This window comes from Capra hircus, chromosome 2, assembly GCF_001704415.2.
Source record: "Capra hircus breed San Clemente chromosome 2, ASM170441v1, whole genome shotgun sequence".
In the NCBI taxonomy this organism is placed as follows: Eukaryota; Metazoa; Chordata; class Mammalia; order Artiodactyla; family Bovidae; genus Capra; species Capra hircus.
In genome coordinates, this window is record NC_030809.1 from 57,902,110 (window position 1) to 57,926,856 (window position 24,747).

Consider the following 24,747-nt stretch of genomic DNA (forward strand, 5'->3'; position numbering starts at 1 on the left):
CTCTCTCCTGAGTCTAGCATTATTATATTTTTGGGTAGAATTTCATTTGGACCACATACGCTGCAGTGTAGGTCAACTGTACATAAGTTAGTCTTTGCTTTTTCTCTCCTGCTGATGTAGTCCACCTCTCCTGGCATGACTATGGGAAAAGGAGGAAATAAAGGCGTTTAAGGACTGAAACAAATACCACAGTTCACTGATGGATACAAAGCAGAACAAATGGTGGAGGTAAGGTAAATTGTCTGGCTTTAAATCTCTGATCCATCCCTTAAAAATTGTATGACCTTGGCAAATCACATTACTCTCTTGTGACTCAGTTTCTTCACCTATAAAATGGGTGATAATTTAGAAGTGTTATAAAAATGAGATTATCAGAGGAGTTAAATGAGCTAAGATTCATAAAGCATGTAGAACAATATCTTTAAGTATTACTAAAAAAAAAGTGAAAGTAAGTAACTATCTTTATTATGCAAGCAGGTGGCTCCTATTTAAGTTGTCTTGAACTTATGAATTAGGGACTGTGTTTCCCTAATTGGACATTTTAAAGGTTATTTGACTGCTGACAGCTTTATTACAATGAACATACAAATGGCTGATATGAGTCTATCCTTTTAATATCTTAATTAAAAAGAGAGAAGGCAAAAAGAATAAATAAGCTGTCATCCCACATTTCAGTCATTAGAGGAATCCCACTGGAGTGACCATTTGATGTGAAATTAAGTTGTTCAGGCATCGACTGTAAGTGGATATTTCAACCACTAAATCAGAGTCATGCCTAAAATCTCACACAAGTGGACAAGACCTGCCCTTTCTGGGAATGTCTGCTAGGAGGATGATGACCATGCAGAACAAGAGAGGAAATCCACATAGAAATCCAGCAGTCACGTAGGAAGAAACTGCCTATTTCAGAGCTGAAACTTCAGGAAGATATAAAAACATCATAGATCAAACTAACAGAATATCATTTCTGGTTTTCGGTTTCAAGGAAAGAATTCTAATCTCACTCATTTCAAGAGAAAAATAGAATTGGTACTTACAGTTTTAATTTTTTTGGTTTTCCTTTAGACAAGGACAAAAGTTCAGTTTTAGTTTAGTTTTTTTATATATATATTTCTAAACTGTCTGATTTTAAGGAAAAGATATGTTTCACTTGTAGAATTCTAGCAGAAGAACTTCATCTAATTCTGAAAGACTAGTTTAGGATACATTGAAATACGACATATTAAGGGGGAATGAGGTGGCATCCCCCTTTACTAGTGGTAAAGAACCCACCTGCCAATCCAGGAGATATAAGAGACCCAGGTTCAATCCCTGGGTTGGGAGAATCTCCAGGAGGAGGGCACGGCTACCCACTACAGTATTCTTGCCTGGAGAATTCTGTGGACAGGGGAGCCTGGTGAGCTACTATCCATGAGGATGCAAAGAGCCAGACATGACTTAGCATATACACACAAGGGGGATAAAGAAAGAACGTGGTCCTTGATCTGAGAGAGAAATGTTTTGGGAATTTCTTTGGGAATCCTGGCACTGCCTTGGGTAGCATTTCCCTGTCTGAGCTTCTGTGTGCTTGTCTGCAAGATTAGAGCACATTGAGCTGCTGTGTGGATTAGGTTAAGTGTCTCATGCAAAGCTGTGCATGATTACATCTGACATTTACTGGGTACTTACAAATATTTATTTCTCTCCCTTTAAAATCATTAAAGGTAAGCTGAATATATGAAAAATAAAATAATAAGAATGAAGAAAAGCTTAATAATTGCTTGTTAAAAGTAACTGTTAATGCTTCGAGTGCATGTATCAATGTCTTGAATATTTTCATATGATAGATGGACATGTCAGCCCTCTGTCCTGATCCCACACTCTAAAGACATTTTTCTTTAATAATGTTAAAGACATGTTTATTTTGTTTGCTTGTATTGCAGCAAGTACCATTTATAAATAATAAACCTTTGCCTAGAGAGGAAGAGGAAGCTTTGAGAAAGCCGTTTAATCTGCACATAGTTCCTGTTTCTTCAACAAAAATGTCCTGAAATATGACTCATGGGGAGTGAATTTGCAAAGTATTTCTCAACTTATCATTAATAATAGAACCTATTTATAACAACAACAACAACAAAACAGATTGTAATACCAGGTTATCTGTCTCTAAAGGAAAAACGATATGATTTTAGACTAAGTGAACCATCAGATTTCCAACTTTCCTTATTGGTACATCTCAGATCTATTAAAACTTTATACATTTTTATCTCTAGACACTTATTATTCCATAAGCTAAAAGAACATTAAGCTATGGTAATTATATGTAATCACTCAATCTTTAGAAATACCCCACTTTTATATTTGCAGATTTAATTAAGCCTGAGTGGATAGAAAAATCTGCTTCAAAACTGCCAACCTATTCAAAAATGAAATGCACAAAGGCAGATATTTGTATTCTGTGATCAAATTCATGGAAAACCTGTTGAAGTGGGAGATGTCTAGTGCTTCTCAAGATAGGGACTGTTCTGTTTAATGGATTATCAAATATTTATTGTATAACAAATGTTTAAATTTAAGCAGTTCCTTTCTTTCAGTAGAGAAGGTTTTAAAGAGTATGTGATGATGATGCCCATTCACTAAGCCTCTTCCAGTCACCCTCACAGAGACCCTGAGTTTTTTCTTTTACCTGAATTATTCCTCATCCTTTGATTCCTAGCCCCACCTCCAAATGGGGACATTATCTTTTTAATTTTTTCCTAATTTCCTCTCTCCCAAGAGAAGGAGATGAAGGGTCCTCTCTCCCTCTGACAGTTGCAACCACCTTGTTTCACCCTGCATCCCACTCCAACAGTGCGAGAGACACGAGGCCTCTGGGATGGCTCCCTGGTGCTGATACCAAAGAGGGTTCTTGGCCTCCTTAATCAATAGAAATTGACTAGAGGCAAGACAAGAAATTCAGGCAAGGCTTTATTGTGGCCCATGCACCCACATGAGCGAGGGAAAACAAGTAAAAATTTCCTTGGCTCTTTACCTGAGCTGGGAGTGGGGGGTGATTTGGCTCTTTAATTGGGACAAAGGTAGGATGTGTCTGGGTTTGGGCCTGAGGGATGGGTTAGGTGGTTTATGCACCTCCTTGTGGCAAGAGGTTCCAGAAAAACATCTACTTCTGCTTTCTTGACTATGCCAAAGCCTTTGACTGTGTGGATCACCACAAACTGGAAAATTCTGAAAGAGATGGGAATACCAGACCACCTGACCTGCCTCTTGAGAAATCTGTATGCAGGTCAAGAACCAACATGGAACAAGAGACTGGTTCCAAATTTGGGAAGGAATATATCAAGGCTGTATATTGTCACCTTGCTTATTTAACTTATATGCAGGGTACGTCATGAGAAACACTGGGCTGGATGAAGCACAACTTGGAGTCAAGATTGCTGGGAGAAATATCAATGACCTCAGATATGCAGATGACACCATCCTTATGCAGAAAGCAAAGAACTGAAGAGCCTCTTGAAAGTGAAAGAGGAGAGTGAAAAAGTTGGCTTAAAGCTCAACATTCAGAAAACTAAGATCATGGTACCCAGTTCCATCATTTCATGGCAAATAGATGGGGAAACAGGGGAAACAGTGGCTGACTTCATTTTTTTTTGTTTTTTTGAGCTCCAAAATCACTTAGATGGTCATTGCAGCCATGAAATTAAAAGACACTTACACCATGGAAGAGAAGTTATGACCAACCTAGACAGCATGTTAAAAAACAGAGACATTACTTTGCCAACAAGGTCCGTCTAGTCAAGGCTATGGTTTTTCCAGTAGTCATGTATGGATGTGAGAGTTGGACTATAAAGAAAGCTGAACACTGGAGAATTGATGCTTTTGAACTGTGGTGTTGGAGAAAACTCTTGAGAGTCCCTTGGACTGCAAGGAGATTCAACCAGTCCATTCTAAAGATCAGTCCTGGGTGTTCCCTGGAAGGACTCATGCTGAAGCTGAAACTCCAATACTTTGGCTACCTCATGCGAAGAACTGACTCATTTGAAAGACCCTGATGCTGGGAAAGATTGAAGGTGGGAGGAGAAGGGGACGACTGAGGATGAGATGGCTGGATGGCATCACTGACTCAATGGACATGAATTTGAGTAAACTCTGGGAGTTGGTGATGGACAGGGAGACCTGGTGTACTGCTGTCCATAGGGTCACAATGAGTCGGACAAGACTGAGCAACTGAACTGAACCAAACTGAACTTGTGGTGCTGAGTATGGTGGGGTATGCACAGTACCCTGCTTTTTCTTCCAACACCTGGTTTTTGCTTCTGACTACAGAGTGGCAGTTAGGTCTTTTGGTCTTTTTATGTCTTTTCATCCAGCGTTTGTTCCAATGCATGCAGTTATTTTCAGTTCCATACAATTTCTTTGTATTTTTTTGTTCAAGAAGAGTTTTTTTTCCAGGAGCACACCCTGCAGCATACGATTCTGGATCCCAGCCTGTCTCAGCCCCTTGATGTAAGCTCCTGATGGCTGGCTGAGAGTGTTGTGAATTCTCAGCTCTGAAATAGCACTCGGTGCCTCTAACTGGAGCTTTCCTTCCAGACACCTCTCTCCTGACTCTTCTTCCCATTTTTTATTCTCTCTGGCTCCAATTTTCTTTAACTTTGGTGTCATGTGTGAGTGTGTGCTCAGTCATGTCCCAAACTCTTTGCAACCCCAAGGACTGTAGTCCACCAGGCTACACTCTCCATGTGATTTTCCAGGCAAGAATACTGGAATAAGTTGTCATTTCCTCCTCCAGGACATCTTCCAGACCCAGTGATTAAACTGGCATCTCCTGTTTCTCCTACATTGGCAGGCAGATTCTTTACCACTGAGCCACCTGGGAAGCCCTAACTTCTATGTCATCATCTGTTATCTGTCTAGAATGCCTGTTCCTTCCTGTTTTCTCTTCTTTGAGAAGCAACTGTACCATCTTTTGCCCCTGATATAAAGAACATCAGCTATTCCCTCCTTTATAAAGCCTTTCTAATGGTATTTTGTCCTCTCAGCCACACTGCTCTTTGATCATGCATCGATTCTTCTACAAAACACAACTCTGTAATACACTGGCATACTTATGGATGTGTTTCCTTCATCACACCAGGAGTCCCTGAATGGATGGATTTTGTGTCAGTTCTCTTTGCAACCACAGAACTTAGCATATTAAATATGCGTACTTTTAAAATGAATAAACAAAGAAAACATAATTAGGTAGTATTTTGAATAAAATAATAGTCAAATGAATGAATGAATAAATGAATAGTCAAGTAGGTGAACAGATACATAAATATACAAGAATAAAAGGATGAGCCTATAATGACATTTTCTATTAGTTTTCCATATTTGCATGTTCCTGACCAGATACAAATATTGCATATGCTTGACAATGCAACTGTGGGTGTGGGAGCTGGTCAAACAGATATGCTTGGATATGGAGAGTTCTAGACTACAAACTGCACCCAAATTATTCCAACATGGGAAAATGGAGCCCTCCGAGCTAGTCCTTAGCTGAGGTTCAGAGTGTGGGTGGGATCATGTGATGAGACAGGGACAGGCATGAGTTATTATCAGACACTAGTCACAGTAACTAGGAGATGGTAAAATTTTTCAATAATATATGAATATTTAACCATTTATAGGACAATGAGATGCATTGACTGAGATATGTGGGTTTTCCCCAGGAACACTTTTTATTAGGAGCTTCCTCACAATTCCAATGAGGTGCCAAATCCAGTTCAGACATTTCTTTTCCAATGATGCACCATCTGCCCAACATATACACATGCGCGCGCACACACACACACACAGCCACCACCAGTCTTAAAGTTCTAAATATGGTTTTAAAGTAGAGCAATTGTGAGTACAAAGTTATAAAGCTCTTGAAGTTAGTAAGTCATTGACTGAAATTCCACATGAGTCACTTTCTGCTTCCTTAGATAAATAACGAGAGTGTGATGACCTTAAGAGTCCAGTGGTTGAGACTACAAGTTTCCAATACAAGGGACATGGATTTAATATCTGGTCACGGAACTAGGTTCCCACATGCCATGCAGGGTGGCTAAAAGATAAAAAATAGCAGACTCTAAGAGCTTGATTTTTCCATCTACGTAATGGAAATGCTTCCTTGTGTGCTGTGCTGTGCTGTGCTTAGTCGGCCAATCATGGCTGACTGTTTGTGACCCCATGGACTGTAGCCTGCCAGCGTCCTCTGTCCATGAGGATTCTTGAGGCCAGAATACTGGAGTGGGTTGCCATGCCCTCCTTCAGGGGATCTTCCCAACCCAGGGATCAAACCCAAGTGTCCTGCACTGAAGCAGCTTCTTTATTGTTTGAGTCACCAGGAGCCCAGAATACTGGACTGAGTAGCCTATCCATTCTCTAGGAGATATTCCTGACCCAAAAATCAAACTGGGGTCTCCTGAACTGCAGGTAGATTCTTTACTAGCTGACCCACCAAGGAAGCCTCCTTATTTTTAATTAATGGTTTGTCTTCGAGGGATTTAGATTCAGCTCAGTTCAGTTCAGTTCATTTCAGTCACTCAGTGATGTCTCACTCTTTGTGACCTCATGAACTGCAGCATGCCAGGCCTCCTTGTCCATCACCAACTCCTGGAGTCCACCCAAACTCATGTCCATTGAGTCGGTGATGCCATCCAACCATCTCATCCTTTGTCATCCGCTTCTTCTCCTGCTCTCAATCTCTCCCAGCATCAGGGTCTTTTGCATTGAGTCAGCTCTTCGTATCAGGTGGCCAAAGTATTGAAGTTTCTGCTTCAACATCAGTCCTTCCAGTGAACACCCAGGACTGATCCCCTTTAGGATGGACTGGTTGGATCTCCTTGCAGTCCAAGGGACTCTCAAGAGTCTTCTCCAACACCACAGTTCAAAAGCATCAGTTCTTTGGAGCTCAGTTTGCTTTATAGTCTAACTCTCACATCCATACATGACTACTGGAAAAACCATAGCCTTCACTAGATGGACCTTTTTTGGCAAAGTGATATCTCTGCATTTTAATATGCTGTCTAGGTTGATCATAACTTTCCTTCCAAAGAGTAAGCGTCTTTTAATTCATGGCTGCAATCACCATCTGCAGTGATTTTGGAGCCCAAAAACATAAAGTTAGCCACTGTTTCCACTGTTTCCCTATCTATTTGCCATAAAGTGACAGGACCAGATGCCATGATATTAGTTTTCTGAACGTTGAGCTATTACTTTTAAATATTTCATCATTTTATCATCATTGTTCACATTGTTGTTACTCCACCTGCACTAATGTTATTTCAAAGTAAAAATTGTTGAAAACCAGCATATTGTTTGCTAAGCTTCCTTCAAATTTGGCTTAATACAATTATTCTGAAGTGATGATACATATATATATAAGTATATATTAGCATATTATGAATTTTATATTAGCTTAAAGAAATCTGGTCAAAAGCAAGCTAGTTGATTAGACATTTGATTGATAGAATAAGGAAGTAACAAATCTTTACTATCATTTTATTTATCTTTAATTTTTAATGCTAAAGGAATTTTTTGCTGACCATAAATATTTGTAGCATTATATTCTACCTTTTGCTGTTTTTGTTATTTATTCTAATTTCTTTTTAGCTTTTTACATATACTTTGATTTATTCAGAAAAATAAAAATTTGGAATATCTATATAAGTATGAAGAATAAAATATACATATAAAATATATATAAATATCTCATTAAATAAATCAAGGTATATCAGTTTCCTGGACTGCACAGTATCTAATGTAGAATATATATTAAAATTATGCTGTTGTATAAAGATATTGAATGACATAGAAAAAAGGTCTATATAAGGTATATAAGGGGAAAATATGTAGCTTATGACTTAGAATATTCAGAATTATCCCAAATACATTGTGTTGGGGAAGGTGCTGAAAATATATTCACCGTAATATTGGTATAAGGTAGAAGTCACTAATAAATAGTTTTCATTTTTTGGCATTTTCTAAATTACATACATTGACTACATACACTGACTATGTTATTTTATAAGAAATTTTAAAAAATTAAGATGGGCTTCCCTGGTGACTCAAACGGTAAAGAATCAACAAGCAATGCAGGAGACACAGGTTCAATCCCTGAGTAAGGGAGATCCCCTGGAGAAGAGAAAGCCTACCCACTAGAGTATCCTTGCCTGGAGAATTTCACTGACAAATGAGCCTGGCAGGCTACAATCTATAGGGTTGTAAAGAGTGAGAGAAGTTTTATGAGTATTCATTCTTAATGTATATGCCAATTAAATATTTCTCCACAAACAAAACTAATCCAAACTAAATTTCCTTTTTTAAACTAAGCCTGAAAGATCTAGTAACTGTCTCTAGCAGTGATTTTTAAGTTATATTTCTTCCATATTTTATGTGTTGGTCCTCAAGTTGATCCTCAAACTAGCTAACTTAACTGTTCCAAACTCATTCCCTGTACAAATGTGTTACCAGTCTCTAACATTCTGCTTTCTATCAAGACTCATCATAAATTCCACCACTATTTCCTGAAAACCATCTTTAATTTCTAAGTCACTGGCTATGGCTTGTTGGAGGCACTTGAAGTCAGTAGGACTAGGGTTTGAAATCCAGTTCCCCACTTTGTGACATGGAGAAGTTTATTTATTTCTCTGAAACAAAGTTTACTTATTTATCAAAATGAAATAACAATGCACTTCAGTTCAGTTCAGTTCAGTCACTCAATCGTGTCCGACTCTGCGACCCCATGAATCGCAGCACGCCAGGCCTCCCTGTCCATCACCAACTCCCAGAGTTCACTCAGACTCACGTCCATCAAGTCAGTGATGCCATCCAGCCATCTCATCCTCTGTTGTCACCTTCTCCTCCTGCCCCCAATCCCTCCCAGCAGCAGAGTCTTTTCCAATGAGTCAACTTTTTGCATGAGGTGGCCAAAGTACTGGAGTTTCAGCTTCAGCATCATTCCCTCCAAAGAACACCCAGGACTGATCTCCTTTAGAATGGACTGGTTGGATGTCCTTGCAGTCCAAGGGACTCTCAGGAGTCTTCTCCAACACCACAGTTCAAAAGGATCAATTCTTTGGCGCTCAGCTTTCTTCACAGACCAACTCTCACATCCATACATGACCACTGGAAAAACCATAGCCTTGACTAGACGGACTTTAGTCGGCAAAGTAATGTCTCTGCTTTGAATATGCTATCTAGGCTGGTCATAACTTTTCTTCCAAGGAGTAAGTGTCTCCTAATTTCATGGCTGCATTCAGCATCTGCAGTGATTTTGGAGCCCAAAATAATAAAGTCTGACACTGTTTCCCCATCTATTTCCCATGAAGTAATGGGACTAGATGTCATGATCTTCATTTTCTGAATGTTGAGCTTTAAGCCAACATTTTCATTCTCCTCTTTCACTTTCATCAAGAGGCTTTTTAGCTCCTCTTCACTTTCTGCCATAAGGGTGGTGTCATCTGCATATCTGACGTTATTGATATTTCTCCCCACAATCGTGATTCCTGCTTGTGCTTCTTTCAGCCCAGCGTTTCTCATGATGTACTCTGTATACAAGTTAAATAAGCAGGGTGACAATATTCATCCTTGACGTACTCCTTTTCCTATTTGGAACCAGTCTGTTGTTCCATGTGCAGTTTTAACTGTTGCTTCTTACCTTCCCAATAATCATAGAAATAATAATATTACATTTACACATTTCTCTAGGTGATTTCTTGCATATAATAAGTCCTCATTAAATTTCAGTTTCTAACTTCACCCTCTTCTGGCCTTGTACTCATGCTCAGCAATCAATCCTTATGCTAATTAGCATTTCATTTTACTTTGAATATGTTATTTGTTCTATTGTTTATTGTTCCTTTCTTAATTAAAAAAAAGTTCATTATTTGGTAAAGCAAGCATAAAACCATTGCAAGTGATGAACCAATGTAAAAGTACACGGAGAAAAACGTAATTATAGACCTCCATTCTTGCCTCTTAATGAAGTAATTCATGGTAACAAGTTAGAATGATGATTTCCAACTCTCTCTGAGCACATACAAATAAAATAACACATATCTGGGATATCTGTTCTTGTTTTTGTTTCGTTTTAACAACTTGTTTTAATTTTATCGACATCCTTGTAGAACAATGATATCAATCTAGATACACATTTAGGTAATTTCATAATTTTACTATATGTATATACTGTTCTGTTCTCATTCACTCAGTTATGTCTGACTTTTTGCAACCCCGAGGACTGTAGCCCACCAGGTTCCTCTGCCCATGGAATTTTCCAGGCAAGAATGTTGGAGTGATTTGCTATTTCCTGCTACACAGGATGTTCCCAAACCAGGGATTGAACATGAGTCTCTTTCATTGGCAGGCAGATTCTTTACCACTATGCCACCTGGGAAGTCATATATATATATAAATTCGTTTAATCTGTATGATTTTGATATGCATTAAATTTCTTATTTTTTGACACTTTTAACTGCCTAAATCAGAAAGCCAGTTCCCATTGTTAACATAATCCTGCTCCCTCCCCCAACATTCAAAGGATGAGTTATGATTGATCTACTGAGTGTTTACTTCCCTTTCCAGATGAAAACACCATAGATTGTTGTTAAGAACATGTTTTAGCCCTATGGCTCAAATGGTAAAGACTCTGCCTGCAATTCTGGAGACTAGGGCTTGAACCCTGGATCAGGAAGATTCCCTGGAGAAGAGAATGATTTATCCACTCCAGTGTTCTTGCCTGGAGAATTCCATGGACTGAGGAGCTTGGTGATTACAGTCCATGGAGTCACAAAGAGTCGGACATGACTGAGAAACTAACACTTTCACTTTTACTTGTTACTTAGGATTCCATTCATTGTGACTCAGGATCATGAGGAAAAGATGAACAAAATTTCAGCAGCTTCAAAGCAAACATTGGTGAGTTACCAAATCATTCATGAGACCACCGAACGTTACATTTCTTGTTATTTAAACAGTAAATGTCCTCAGGTTGTAAAATTTTGTTAATTCAGCCTTCCCTTAACTGTTAATAAAGGCCTTCAAGTACACACATAGTAGGAAGTTTTGAGTGTATATGCTGCCAAAGCAAGCATGATTGTTAATATTTTAATTCCTCAAGTGGATAAATGAAACTTACACATGAAAATCTGATGAACTTTGTCTTTTTCTAAATTTCAATCGCCCTTTATCATGCAATGCAGCCCAGCTCCTTGGGTAACATATTACTCAGTATGGTAGAGCTATAATTCATAGATCTTTAAACTCATCCAATATGTTTTTAGAGCTAAATATAAGCTCTTTAGGCATCAAAATAAACTTGAAAATGACATATAATACATGCTTGAGGAAGTGGTTTGGGACATTGGTTAGAACATTAAATTAGCTCATTATTACTTAAGAATAACTTTAGAAATTCTTAAGAATAACATGTTATAACTGGTTCTTATTCCTTTCTTATTAACCAGGTTTGAGGTCAATCTTTCCTTTCAAATCAAATATTAGCTTTAATCATCCTTCAGTTCAGTTCAGTTCAGTTCAGTCATTCAGTCGTGTCCGACTCTTTGCGACCCCATGAATCACAGCACGCCAGGCCTCCCTGTCCATCACCATCTCCCTGAGTTTACTCAGACACGTCCATCAAGTCAGTGATGCCATCCAGCCATCTCATCCTCTGTCGTCCCCTTCTCCTCCTGCCCCAAATCCCTCCCAGAATCAAAGTCTTTTCCAATGAGTCAACACTTTGCATGAGGTGGCCAAAGTACTGGAGCTTCAGCTTTAGCATCATTCCTTCCAAAGAAATCCCAGGGCTGATCTCCATCAGAATGGACTGGTTGGATCTCCTTGCAGTCCAAGAGACTCTCAAGAGTCTTCTCCAACACCACAGTTCAAAAGCATCAATTTGTCGGCACTCAACTTTCTTCACAGTCCAATTAATAATGAGATGTTTTGGATGACATACAGGAAACTTCAGAAAATTATAGGGAGTGGGTCAAATCCAGCCTACCAGCTGTTTTTGTAGGGTGCTGGAACTAAGAATAGTTTTTACATTTTAAAATAATTTTTAAAAATAGCACAAGAAAAATAATTTTTTACAATAGAAAAATTATGTGACTGGAAAATTTCAATATCAGTTAGATTTTGGGGGGACATAGTCATGCTTGTTTGTCTATGTTATCTGCGGTAAATTTTGCGTTAAAATGGTGGAGCTTAGTAATTGCGACAAGCTATAAGGCCTGCAAAGCACAAAAGCCTTACCACTGGGCCCTTTATAGAATTTATTTACCTATTCCTGATAGAGAGTTAATCATCAACTGGCTAGTTATGTCCATAAGCATCAGGGGTGACTGTGTCTAGGCAGGTATTTTGAGGGGGGCTGCTTAGACTCACTGGGACCAACATTCCATTCTGGCCACACATCCTCCTCCTTCCATGGTTGGTATTCTGCACTGTCCCTCACTCAGACAAAAGCTCAGGTTATCTTAGTTCTCTAGTACTGACTTTCACTATTCAAAAGAAAAGTGAAATTTTACCTATTGGTTAAGAGAGGGAGTTATTAGTAAATGATGTGATCAATAGGAGATTAATTTAAAAAATATACAACCAGCTCATACAGCTCAATATTAAAAAAAAAATGGACAAAATACCTAAATAGGCATTTCTCCAAAGAAGACATCCAGATGGCCAACAGGCACATGAAAAGATGCTCAATATTGCTCATTATTAGAGAAATGTAAATCAAAACTACAATGAGGTATCACCTCACACCAGTCAGAATGGCCATCAGTAAAAAGTCTACAAATAATATATATTGGGGAGGGTGTGGAGAAAAGGGAACCATCCTACACTATTGATGGAAATGTAAATTGTTACAGCCACTATGGAAAAGATGTGGTGGTTCCCCCTTAGAAAACTAAGAATAGAGTTGCTATATGATCCAACATTTCCACTCCTTGGCATATATTTAGAGGAAACCATAATTTGAAAAGATGCATACACCCATATGTTCATAGTAGCACTATTCACAATAGCTTAGAAATGAAAACAACCTAAATGCTCATTGACAGATGAGTGAAAATATTCCATATATATACACATGGAATATTCCATATATATACACATGGAATACACATGGAATATATATATATATATATATGTATATATATATACAATGGAATATTCAGTTCAGTTCAGTTCAGTCACTCAGTCGTGTCCAACTCTTCATGACCCCATGAATCGCAGCACTCCAGGCCTCCCTGTCCATTACCATATCCTGGAGTTCACTCAGATTCACATCCATCGAGTCGGTGATGCCATCCAGCCATCTCATCCTTGGTCGTCCCCTTCTCCTCCTGCCCCCAATCTCTCCCAGCATCAGAGTCTTTAACAGTGAGTCAGCTCTTCACATGATGTGGCCAAAGTACTGGAGCTTCAGCTTTAGCATCATTCCTTCCAAAGAAATCCCAGGGCTGGTCTCCTTCAGAATGGACTGGTTGGATTTCCTTGCAGTCCAAGGGAATCTCAAGAGTCTTCTCCAACACCACAGTTCAAAAGCATTAATTCTTCAGCGCTCAGCCTTCTTCACAGTCTAACTCTCATATCCATACATGACCACAGGAAAAACCATAGCCTTGACTAGATGGACCTTAGTTGGCAAAGTAATGTCTCTGCTTTTGAATATACTATTTGTTTGGTCACAACTTTTCTTCCAAGGAGTAAGCGTCTTTTAATTTCATGGCTGCAATCACCATCTGCAGTGATTTTGGAGCCCCCCAAAATAAAGTCTGACACTGTTTCCACTGTTTCCCCATCTATTTCCCATGAAGTGATGGGACCAGATGCCATGATCTTCATTTTCTGAATATTGAGCTTTAAGCCAACTTTTTTGCTGTCCTCTTTCACTTTCATCAAGAGGCTTTTTAGCTCCTCTTCACTTTCTGCCAGTCATAAAAAATGATAAAATAATGCCATTTGCAGCTACACAGGTGGCCCTAAAAATGATCATACTAAGTAAAGCAAATCAGAAGGAGAAAAAATAATATATCATCTATATGTGAAATCTTTAAAAGTGATACAACTTCACTTACAAAACAAAAATAGATTCACAGGCATAGAAAACAAACTTGTGGTTACCAAAGAGGAAATCAGGGGAGGGATAAATTTGGAATTTGGGACTAACAGACACACACTACTATGTATAAAATAGGTGAACAAGAACCTACTGTATAGCACAGGGAATTATATTCAGTATCTTGTAATAACCTATAGTGGAATAGAATATGAATGTCTAAAACATTGTAAATTCTTGCTGTATGTATGAAACAGTGTAAACCAACTATACTTCAATAAGAAAATTAAAATAAATAAAAGAGAGGGAGGCTTTAGAATCAATGTATTGTAAGTTGAAGGAAAGAGGCATTTTGCTTTAGATCTCACCTGTGTGTTCATTTCTTTTGTCCCCAATGTGTTTATATAAGCTGAGTAACAGTGGTGACCAGAAGTGGATGAATACATATAATCTCACCATTCTTTCCCAAAACCACATCCAGACTTCATGTTCTATTTCTGAATTCAGCTGTTTGCCATTTTAATCTCTTCGATTTCTCTGAATAATGTCTCCCTGAAATCTGAGCCTCTTTACAAAGGTTCTATGCTTCTTTACTCGAGCTTACTCATGTAACAGGAGCTGTTAGTATATATATAGCTCGGGCTGCCTTCCCAGGAGATTCCTGAGCCTCAAGTTACTGACCAAGTAAACACAAATAGAGAGATGAGTTTTTTTTTTAATTTACCTCCAGATGAAATAGGTTAGTTTGCTTTACAGATGAAATTTTCAAAAGAAGGACATGTTTTGGGACTTCCCTGGTGGTCCAGTGCTAAAGTGCTAAAACACTTCCACTGCAGAGACTGCAGATTCAATCCTGGTCAGGGGACCAAGATCCCATGGAACAGGATGGGTATTTTTCATGAATTTCCTAATGGTCCAGTGATTAGGCCTTGGCATTTTCATTGCCTAGGGCTCAAGTTCAATGTCTGGTCAGGGGACTAAGATAAAGGTCAAGGTAATAAAGTGATCTAGGGCTAATATGACCCTTTAAATAGACATTTATATTTGCAAAGACACAATAATAATAACCCTTTCCTTAAAAACACACTTGTGCTAAGCAAATTTAAGTAAAGCACCGGCTAAACTAATATTGTTTTAGTTCGGTCACTCAGTCGTGTCTGACTCTTTGCGACCCCATGAATCGCAGCACACCAGGCCTCCCTGTCCATCACAAACTCCCAGAGTTCACTCAGACTCATGTCCATCGAGTCGGTGATGCCATCCAGCCATCTCATCCTCTGTTGTCACCTTCTCTTCCTGCCCCCAATCCCTCCCAGCATCAGAGTCTTTTCCAATGAGTCAACTCTTTGCATGAGGTGGCCAAAGTACTGGAGTTTCAGCTTTAGCATCTTTCCTTCCAAAGAACACCCAGGATTGATCTCCTTTATAAAGGACTGGTTGGATCTCCTTGCAGTCCAAGGGACTCTCAAGAGTCTTCTCCAACACCACAGTTCAAAAGCATCAATTCTTCAGCGCTCAGCCTTCTTCACAGTCCAACTCTCACATCCATGCATGACCACTGGAAAAACCATAGCCTTGACTAGACGGACTTTTGTTGACAAAGTAATGTCTCTGCTTTTTAATATGCTATTCATAACTTTCCTTCCAAGGAGTAAGCATCTTTTAATTTCATGGCTGCAGTCACCATCTGCAGTGATTTTGGAGTCCCAAAAAATAAAGTCTGACACTGTTTCCACTGTTTCCCCATCTATTTCCCATGAAGTGATGGGACCAGATGTCATGATCTTCATTTTCTGAATGTTGAGCTTTACCAACATTTTCACTCTCTTCTTGCACTATCAAGAGGCTTTTTAGTTCCTCTCCACTTTCTGCCATAAGGGTAGTGTCATCTGCATATCTGAGGTTATTGATATTTCTCCTGGCAATCTTGATTCCAGCTTGTGCTTCTTACAGCCCAGGGTTTCTCATGATGCACTCTGCATATAAGTTAAATAAGCAGGGGGACAATATACAGCCTTGACATACTCCTTTTCCTATTTGGAACCAGTCTGTTGTTCCATGTGCAGTTCTAACTGCTGCTTCCTGACCTGCATATAGATTTCTCAAGAGGCAAGTCAGGTGGTCTGGTATTCCCTTCTCGTTCAGAATTTTCCACTTTTAATTGTGATCCACACTGTCAAAGCTTTGGCATTGTCAATGAAGAAGAAATAGATGTTTTTCTGCAACTCTCTTGCTTTTTTGAAATGATCCAGCAGATGTTGGCAATTTGATCTCTGGTTCCTCTGCCTTTTCTAAAACCAGCTTGAACATCTCGAAGTTCACGATTCATGTATTTTTGAAGCCTGGCTTGGAGAATTTTGAGCATTACTTGACTAGTGTGTGAGATAAGCACAATTATGCAGTAGTTTGAACATTCTTTGGTACTGCCTTTCTTTGGAATTGGAATGAAAACTGACCTTTTCCAGTCCTGTGGCCACTGCTGAGTTTTCCAAGTTTACTGGCATATTGAGTGCAGCACTTTCACAGCATCATCTTTCAGGATTTGAAATAGCTCAACTGGAATTCCATCACCTCCACTAGCTTTGTTTGTAGTGATGCTTTCTAAGGCCCACTTGACCTCACATTCCAAGGTGTCTGGCTCTAGGTGAGTGATCACACCATTGTGATTATCTTGGTCGTGAAGCTATTTTTTGTACAGTTCTTCTGTGTATCCTTGCCACCTCTTCTTAACATCTATAATAAGGTTCACAATTTCCTTGACCTTTGTCAGTATGAGTATTAAATGTCATCGTGTAGGTCAGATATGGGTGAATGGTGCAATGTAGTCAGTGATGATGTGTGTGGTTTTCCCCTGAGAGTCTGTTAAGCTACATCTCAACTCTGTTTTATAATTTGTATTATATTAACTTTTTAAAAATGTATTTTGTTGATGTACAGTTGATTTAAAATGTACTAATTTCTGTTACAGAAAAGTGATTTAGCTATGCATATATACGTATTCATTTTTTTTTTCCATTATTGTTTGTCACAGGATATTAAATATAGTTCCTGGGCTATACAGTAGGATTTTGTTGTTTATCCATTCTCTGTATTCTAGTTCATTTTTTGTCACATTTTAAATTTCACACGTAAGTGATATCATATGGTTTCTGTCTTTGTCTGACTTTATATAGTATAATAAACTCTAGATGCATCCATGTAGCTGCAGATGGCATTATTTCATTCTTTTTATGGCTGTGTACTATTTCATTTTATATGTATACCACATCTTCTTTATCCATTCATCTGTCAACAGACATTTAGGCTATTTCCATGTCTTAGTTATTGTAAATAGTGTGGCAATTAGCATTGGAGTGCATATACCATTTGAATTTTAGCTTTGTCCTGATATGTGCTCAGGAGTGGAATTGCTGGATAATATGACAACTTTATTTTTATTTTTTAAGGAACTCCCATATCATTCTCCATGGTGCTTGCACCAATTTACATTCCCACTAACAGTGTAGGAAAGTTCCCTTTTCTCCATAACCTCTCCAGCATGTATTATTTGTAGACTTTTTAATGATGGCCCTTCTGACTAGTGTGAGTTAGCACCTCATTGCAGTTTTGATTTGCATTTCTCTGATAACTGGTGGTATTGATGTTGTGGAAATTGCCTTAGAAATTATATTTTATCATTGCTTAAAAAGCATGTGGCAAAGGCAATTTTAATTTCATTATCCTGTCCATTTTTTCTTATTTAGATTCTGTATATTCCATTTTGAGGATTTACTTCCATTTCAGTGTTTCTGCTCTCTCTCATTACCCACTATTACATTTCAAATCAACATGAAGTTTTCACTATTTGAAACGTAGACTGAGGATTTATCATTGTGAAAGAAAATGTTTTTATAGTGGTTGGAACTGCACCAAGTCTTTGTTGCACTTTTAGAACTGAAGGAAAGTATTTTTTAAATTATTTTTTTCACTTTCAACCAATACCTTTAGAGTAAGAGAAGAAAGAATGTGGACACCTGTTTCTTACTGCCCCTGGTGAAACAAGTTTGTAAAAGAGCTTGGATCATTTCAGCAAAATGAAGTTTTCTGGGGACCACCAAGAGGTCATTAACAGTGCTAGTTTGGGTATTGAATAGACACTGTTTCTTTTCACATTAAATACATTTCATGGGAAGATAGTTCTGTTCATTATATTTTATTTATGTCTGATGTTCAATGATCCAGATAACTTGCCTAAAATCATGTAGCTTTTTGAAAACTGAGGCAAGAGTCTGTCTGTCTCTTTGATGCTTTGATCATAAGCTGCCTAGTCACTTGCTCACCATCCTCCCCTAGAAGATAGAGTCCCCGTGGCCAGCTTCTATTCACAGCCTCCTCCTTAGGCTTTGTCACCTCACTTCTATCAAAGTCCCAGATAGAAATAGCGAGATAGTCAAATTAGGCTTATTAAAGATGAAAGTGAAAGAGGAGAGTGAAAAAGTTGGCTTAAAGCTCAACATTCAGAAAATGAAGATCATAGCATTTGGTCCCATCACTTCATGGGAAATAGATGGGGAAACAGTGGAAACAGTGTCAGACTTTATTTTTGGGGGCTCCAAAATCACTGCAGATGGTGACTGCAGCCATGAAATTAAAAGATGCTTACTTCTTGGAAGGAAAGTTATGACCAGCCTAGATAGCATATTAAAAAGCAGAGACATTACTTTGCCAACAAAGGTCCATCTAGTCTAGGCTGTGGTTTTTTAGGTGGTCATGTATGGATGTGAGAGTTGGACTGTGAAGAAAGCTGAGCGCTGAAGTATTGATGCTTTTGAACTGTGGTGTTGGAGAAGACTCTTGAGAGTCCCTTGGACTGCAAGGAGATCCAACCAGTCCATCCTAAAGGAGCTCAGTCCTGGGTGTTCTTTGGAGGGAATGATGCTGAAGCTGAAACTCCAGTACTTTGGCCACCTCATGCAAAGAGTTGACTCATTGGAAAAGACTCTGATGCTGCGAGGGATTGGGGGCAGGAGGAAAAGGTGACAACAGAGGATGAGATGGCTGGATGGCATCATCGACTCGATGGATATGAGTCTGAGTGAACTCCAGGAGTTGGTGATGGACAGGGAGTCCTGGCGTGCTGCAATTCATGGGATCACGAAGAGTCAGACACCACTGAGTGACTGAACTGAACTGAAAGGTAGTTTGGTCGACTGACCTTCATTTACAAAAACCATGATGATGCACACAATCTTTCCAAAATAACCAAAAGAAATAAAAGCCAATGGAATAAATACCTTGATTTAATTTTCCTTCCTTCTCCAATCTTCTGCTGGGATCCTGATGTTTGAATCCACAGGAGCACTTTGATATTATCTATACAAATCTGCCTCTCTGATCAGAGAGCAGAGAGAGAAAAGATCTGCTGGATGGAGGCCAAAATGGGATACATCGGGCATCATTCTGTTACCTTTCACACTGTCGTCTTGATCACCTCTCTAATCACAGATATATAGGCTTTAGCCTCCTTTTCACTCCTTGAAAGTGAAGATCGATTTTTTAATATTGACTCTGTTCCTTAACTGCACTATTGCATCTTCTCTTATCCTCAAAGAAAGCTTACTTTCAGCTAGTCTTACTCATGCTCTGGGCCATTTCAGCTTTTTACCATGGCCAATAGTCTTGATCCATATACACACATGTCAACAAGAATAAAGCCACTTTCTTTCAGAGAATCTTCCACAATTACACCTACCATTTATATGTGCAAGTGTTGCCTGAGCCTGATTGTTATGTGTTAGCTAGATGGATATCATATTTGTAGATGAATATAAATCCCTGATCTCAAATCATTTTTATTCTGAAATGGGGGATATAATAATAGCCATGAGTTGTGTTGTTATAAATAATGATAGATATAGATATATTTATCATTTATTCTATGCATGTGAGATATATTATTTCTTAATTATTTAAACAATGGTATGGTGTAGCTGGGAGCATTCCCATTTTCTAGGAGAGGAAACAAGATATTGATGAACATGAGCAGTTCACTCAATACTACACTAGTAAAAGGCAAAAGTAGAATTTGAATGTTTGATAATTTGATGAGAGTGTTCTTCCCCTGCTATTAAATCCTTACAATCTAAGAGTGTAACAAAAGGCACCAAAAGGCAAATGTATTTTGTGGTAGACAGAAGACAGTGACATTGAATTTTGGGAGTGTTATAAACTGAATGTTTGTATCTTTTCACAAAATTCATATGTTTATGCTCTACTCATGAGTGTTATAGCATTTGGAGATGGGGACTTTGATAGAAATTTGGGGTTGGAGGAAATAATGAGAGAAGGATGCTGATCTGTGGGGAATTGTTGACCTCGTAACAAGAGACACAAGAGAACTTGCTCTCTTTCTCTGTGCCATGAGAGGAGACAATGGGAAGGCAGTGCTCTACAACCCAGGAAGAGAGCTCTCACCTGACCACACTGAAATTTTGCTCTTGGACTTCCCAGTTTCCAGAACTGTGAAAAGGAAAATTTCTGTTGTGTAAGCCACCTCATCTATGGTATTTTGTTATGGCATACAGAACTGACTGGGACTCATTTTGGTATAGAGAAGTGGGGTGCTGCTCTAATAAATACACTTGTATTTGAATATGTATATTTGTATACCGAGCATGTGGAGGCAGCTTTGGAAGTGGTAATGGGTAGATGCTGAAAGCATCTTGGGGTGCATCCTAGAAACATAGACTTTACGAGTAACTCTGCTGAAGTATCAGACATAAATGCTAAGTGTATTATTCAAATAAAAACAATCCTTGTTAGAAAGTGATGAAGACATTACAGAACAGTGTTCTAGTGTTTTTTGGAAGGTAGAACTAGTGAAGAAGGAAATTCGATCTTCAGCTAAGGAGATTCCCAAGCAAGAGGTGTTGAAGAAGCAGCTTTGATCCTGTTGGCTGCTTATAGCAAAATTCCAAAGGAGAGAGAAATGAAGGGTATATATATATATATATATATATATATATATATATACATGGAAAAAAGGAGCAGAGCATGAAGATTTATAAAATCATGTCTATCCAAACAGCAAAAAGTAAGACGTCTTTTTCTGAAGAAAACACTAAGGATGTGCCTATACAATCATTTGATAAAGAGATCATGAACTCAATTATTCATTTCAACAGAAGCTAAGAGAAGAGATAAGATCATAAAATCAAAGTCACTGGCAGCTAGCACTAAAAGGGACAGACAAAGCGAGATGGAATGAAGATGGCTGGACTTCTTGGAATTTACTGGATGGGACCATAGGATTATTTGGCTGTGAACAGTGTGCTATTCTTTAAGAAAAGTACAGAAGGAACCTAAAGGTAATTGTGGACTGACTTTTCTCCACAGACTCATACTTCACAGACCTGAAAGCAAGGCTGCCTCCATCTTTGCTTCAGACGGTAAGACTGTTGAAGAGCATAGCCCCATGGGTGAAGCTCAAGGTATGGACTTCATCAATGTCTTAAACAAGTTACTGCATGTGAAAGTCACTGGGCAGCAGACAGCTGAACCACTTTCTTCATTTCTAAATTTTGATTGCCTAAGAGAATATTTCACTGAATCCCATCAAAGTTCAACCTTAGTTTGCTATTTGTCTTAGGATAAAAGCATTATGTTGGCCTTTCTTAGTCCAACTTTACTTTAAAAAACTACATATTTGGAATATTATTAAAAATTATCATTCATCTATTTGTATTTCCCAGTGGTGTGTTAGGCTAGAGGAGACTCTCTTGGCCTAAATTCTCTGGTTGGTGAGTAGAGATGGTTTGAGACCATTGAAGCCAGCTGATTTTGATTGCATCACTCATCTCACATGAATTTAGTGAGAAATTACTCTGTGACACACCTTGGTCATGCAACACTCTGAACAAGACTGAAAAGGCCACACCCACAGGGAGTCAATATCACAGAGAAAAATGAACATGCACACAGACCAATAAATTATGTAATTTCACACAGTGAAACACTTATGAAAATGGGTTAAGAAGGTCTGTGGAGAAATAACAGCAACACAGGTTGGAGGATGAGGCTACTGATGAACATGGACTTGGGAAGATTTCTCAGGGAGACCAGTGAGAAAGTAGTCAAACAAAAGCCATGGAAACAGCATGTGTAAAGACCTGAAGTGAGGAAGGCTCTCTTCAAAGGTGAACAAGAAGGATGTGACACTCTAGTGGCATGAACATCAGGAAAGGCACAGAGAAGCAGAGTCAGAAAAGAGCAGGGTCTCATTTAGAAAAACCAGTAAGAAATTGTGAAACTAAATGGAAGACCTTTCCCTTATTCAAGATCATATAGTATAGGAACCTAAGATCCCAGTCAATCTGCTTCCATAGCCTCTTTTGCATATACTCTGAAGTGACACTGACCTGGAGCAAATTATGATAAAAGCAGTCTGAAACTTAAACCCCTGGGGTTCCTTCTCCATCCTGGTCTATCCTACATGCAACACGACCTTCCAGTTTTATTGGAAAACAACTCTTTAACCAACTTGCTATCCAGCTGGATTTCTCTGTGCCTTTGTTATTAAAAATTGTGCCCCCAAGCAGGACCTTGGGTCCATTGGCACTGTCTGTGATGTAAACCATTTCCTGGGAGGAGGAAGAGAAAACTTTTCTCTACCAGTCTGCTTGGGCCTGTGCAGACAGTGCTTCAAAGGAGTCCCTCTGCACTTGGAGTCCATGAGCCCATGGGCTATGCAAAGACACACATTTCAGGGCTGGTTTCTCTATTCATATCTAATTCTGGTGCTTAGGAGCAGGGATCTAGACTGATACTTTAGGGCAAAAAGACACTTCCTTTAAAGAAAGGAGCAGGCCTGACCCTTATGCTCAGTAAGGGGTAATCATAGGCTTTTTATTTTTCTTGCTGTTATTCCTTTTCATTGGCCTTGTAATGGGTTTGCTTACAAAAGGTATATTTTGTTTAATCAGATATTAAAAATGAAAACTTTGTACATAAAAATAAATAATAATAATTTTGTCCCAGGTACAAAATAATTTCATCACTCTATCACAGACAACATTCTACTTATCCCCTGTTCAAATGCCAGATCTCTTGTAAAATAGACCCTAATATAAAGAATTATATTGAGTTTCTATGTCTCTATATTATCACTTCATGTTCATTTGTTTAGTATCACTATACTTATTTCATTCTTCTTGCTATTATAGTTACATGTCTTTTGTTTGTTTGTTTAATCTTGATTCTGGAATCCAGGAGATCTGAGACAGCATGGGTCCTAACATCATTTTCTCATTTGATCCAAAAAGTATCTCCTGAGACTTCCTGGTGGTAGAAATATGCTTTCAGAGAACTTGACAAACTACTGTGTTTTGCAGGCTTGTTTTTCCATCTGAAAGAACTGAGCACAGACCTTGTTTTATTCACATTTAAACCCATAAGACCAAACAGAATTCCTTACAGCATGCAAATGCTCAATAAATAGTGATGAATGAATGAATGAATAGAGGTTGGAAGTTTAACAAAATGTTATTTACTGAATTCAGTTTAGAAATTCAGTAAAAGTCAAGAAGTGCTTTTGAATCCTCACGTTGTACAAATGAAATTTACTAGGTATTGAAAACTAAAAATTACAATTCTAAGTTAGTTAGAATTCTCTTACTTTTTGAAATAGTTTATTGTGGAAAATTATAGTATTGCTTCATCAAAAGCTCTTAAAAATATGAACAATATTAGGGCTTGATTTCACCAACAAAATGTTATTTATCTTGAAAATAGAAAAGTATTGTCTAGATCTCAATTTTTACATCAAATTCTTTTATAAAATGAAAGTCTACAGTGCTAGAATGTTTATTATTATATATTTATATCAGATATAAATATGATTTATACTACACATTTTCAATAGTAGCTCAAAACTTTATTAATAAAATGCACTCCCTACATCAATATTATTATAAGACTTGTCTTATATATTTGCATAATCATAATTTGTACCTTTGCTCAATGAAATTGAGGGTTTCTCTTGTGACTCAGCTGGAAAATGTGGGAGACCTGGATTCAATCCCTGGGTTAGGAAGGTCCCCTGGAGGAGGGAAAGTCTACCACTCCAGTATTCTGGCCTGGAGAATTCCATGGACTGTATAGTCTGTGGGGTCACAAAGAGAACAGGACTGAGCAACTTTCACTTTTCAATGAAATTGAAGACAAAGTATATTAAATATTAATATTTATATCAACAAATTAATGGGTGATTTAATTATATTAAAAAAGGAATTACTTCAAGCCCATGATTAAAAGACTACTGGTGTCTAGTTACACTTAGAAATAATTTTCAGTTTGAAATGATGTATCAGAATTGGGGAATGTAGCTAAGTGTTAAAGACAAATGAAGAAAGAAAGAGACACTTGACAATGACAGCTACGATGCATTTGCCCAAGTAGAACAACATTACAGCAGGTGAAAATGGGTGCACACGTATCATTACCATGAATTATGGTAGGCGGATTGGATATATGTCTTTGTTTGCCTCAGCATTATCCTTTATACAATAATCACTGTTCTCCCCACCCTTCCACATTTGTTGCTGATGTTTCCCTGAAGGATAAGATGGAAGTTTGCTTCACAATCCCATTTGTCCTCAAGGCATTCCACATTCATTCTTTCAGCAAACTTCCACTTGCAA

General features: G+C 38.3%; 1 long non-coding RNA gene across 1 annotated transcript; it reads left to right on the top strand.

Moving 5' to 3' along the window:
* LOC108633415 lies at positions 47-21,531 on the top strand. The gene is made up of 3 exons (XR_001917051.1): positions 47-228; positions 10,851-10,923; positions 21,446-21,531. It is a non-coding gene; the product is annotated as an uncharacterized LOC108633415 (long non-coding RNA).